The sequence below is a fragment of the Chinchilla lanigera genome, unplaced genomic scaffold (assembly GCF_000276665.1).
Source record: "Chinchilla lanigera isolate Chin_1 unplaced genomic scaffold, ChiLan1.0 scaffold00108, whole genome shotgun sequence".
NCBI classification, from domain to species: Eukaryota; Metazoa; Chordata; class Mammalia; order Rodentia; family Chinchillidae; genus Chinchilla; species Chinchilla lanigera.
In genome coordinates, this window is record NW_004955509.1 from 4,080,207 (window position 1) to 4,082,838 (window position 2,632).

Below are 2,632 nucleotides of genomic sequence, written 5' to 3' on the forward strand. Positions count from 1 at the left end.
CTTGAAAGGTGGTAGGGAAGTATGCATTAGATAAGTAAAGATTAAACAAAACAAGGATGCTACAAACTAGAATTGAGGGGGCCACATAAATGGTAGAGTCTTTGTGCACCCTGGCATCTCAGAGAGTGACAGGACGAAAAGATGATTGTTCATACATTGTGCATCCTCATGCTCTTCCTGAATAGACTGAAGTTTATTATGAATGCATTCTATGAGAAAACCAAAATATAAATAAGCAGCAAAATAATAAGACATAGGAAGATAGATCTTTCGTAAAAGGAAAGGGGACCAAGAGATGGATGGAAGGAGAATAGAGGGCAGGGAAAGGGGATGAAAAATAATTAAGACATGATATGTAAGTGTACAAACTCCCCATGAGGAATATAATCATTATGTATTGCAAACCAATAAAAGTAAACATTTTTAAAAAATCAAACAAGAATGCAACAGTTCTCAGAGTCAGCACCATCTCATATTCATTCAAGAAGAGCCTCCCAGGAATGCCAAGCAGAGAAAATTCTCTTGGAGTTACACTGGCTTGTTCTGAATATGAGGACTATTTAAGGAAATGCAGCCACGGTGCCTACAGCTGAAGAGGTAGTTAGCAAAAGTGCCGTGAGTCAAGCAGTTCTTTAAAACTCTGTGCTAAACAACATGCTAAAAGCAACACAATTCTCACTTAAGAGGAAAAGCTCCAAAGGGTAAAATAATAAATACAATCATATTCTAAAGCAAGGTGTAGGCTGTCTTACAAAAATGGATCAAAAAGCTATTACTTTCCCAGCATGTGTGAGGCCCTGTGTTTAATCCCCAGTACCAACAAAAAAAGTCCATTGCTGCTGGCATTATCTCACGGCCCACACAAAAGATATAAAATGGTTTAGTTGAAAGAAATACAGGATTTTTAGTGAGCGCTGTCAATGTGGTTGATATATTTTCTACCAGCATGAATCTGTGCCACCTCTCGAACTCCCAAAAGACAAAATTAAATAATCCATTTAAATGGGAAGTACACATCTCAGAAATTGTCACTTTTAAACCAAAACAGATTTTCTTAGCCATACACTTCACTTGGAACTGACCACTAGTCACCTGGTTCTCTCTCTTTTTCCCCTTCTTCCTGCTCTTCCTCCTCCTTCTTTATCAGAAACATCTTTGTAGTGGTGCCTACTACCTGGCCATTTTACAGAGTATACATGACCCAGTTAATATCCTATGTAGTTTAAACTGCTGAGTATAACTTCATACAAACCATGCAATGTTCTGATGGGATACAATCAATGATTCCAAATATGAAGCAAAGTCTAGGCAACATGGCGAAAATTATCTGCACTTCTGTGAGAATGGCTTTCTCAGTATGATGCTCAGCAAGGATATCTACTGCAGCCCATGATGAGAGCTGTATTTAAAAGCAAGATAGGGCTCCAGTCTACTGCTTCTAGTTATGAAGACTCCATTGTACTCAATGATACAACTGGCAGTCCACCCAAATTTCCAGGTTTCCTTGACCTCATATGGTCAAATACTGTCTTGCTTAGGCATTGTCCCGAGTTATAAATGGATTATCATGCCTTTCTGCATAGATTCTCTTGTGGACACTGCTCCTAATACACACCTGATGAACGTATTGGTTCCACTAATTGTCTCTCAAAAGAGCATTCATGAGCATTCCCACAGCACAAGAACTGAAAGCTTGTATCTTTGGCATCCTGTTAATGATACTCATCCCAAAAGAGTCTACGAATTAATCATCTAGCCATTGGACACCTGCCACCAGTCCACACTGCCAGAACACTGGCTACTGCACATGACTCAGTAAAAATTTTAAAGGGACATTTTAAGACCTGTTATCAACAGCAAGTGCCAGAAGACAGAACTCCACTTATTGTGCAGAATTTCCATTACGTGCACAATTGTCAACAGCGATTTTTTGAAATATTGCACAACAAAAACAGCCCATATAGCCAATTGGCCTTTCAGGTTACCAAAGCCACCTAGAACCTCATGTAGACATCACAATCCCTGCAGCCATGGAAAGTGACTAGATGATTTTCTGTAGCTCTGAGGCATCTGGAAATGCAGAATTACTTGTATTCTTTCACCTAAATGTGGATGTTTACTCAGTAATGATCAATTTATTAGTTTCTCCATTGATCTTGGTAGACATTTCAGGGCATTAACCCCACTCATGCTTTGCTACTACTCTCTGTCCATCAGCAACACTAGCAAGCATTCAATAATTTTCAAGTTAAACATACAGAGTGGTGGTCTCAGGTAACTACTGAGAACAAAACCACAAATTGTAAGATTACTTCACCATATGCACAGAGATTGAGATGCTAATAATGAATGTACCAATGACTTAATTTCAGGAAAACTTTTCAGTACCTCTTGTGACATTAGCAATATATAAGCCATTGTTTCATGTATGTATGAATATAAATAACTAAGTTGTATGAAAATGAAACAAATCCTAAAGGGGCACATGTGTTAGCTTTCCATTACTATAACAAACATCTAAGACAATCAACTCATAAAGAGAATGGTTTGGGGTTGGAAGATAGTTCAGTGGTGGAGCATGTTTAGTATATGCAAGGCCCCGGGTTTGATACCCAGAAGAGAGAGAGAGAGA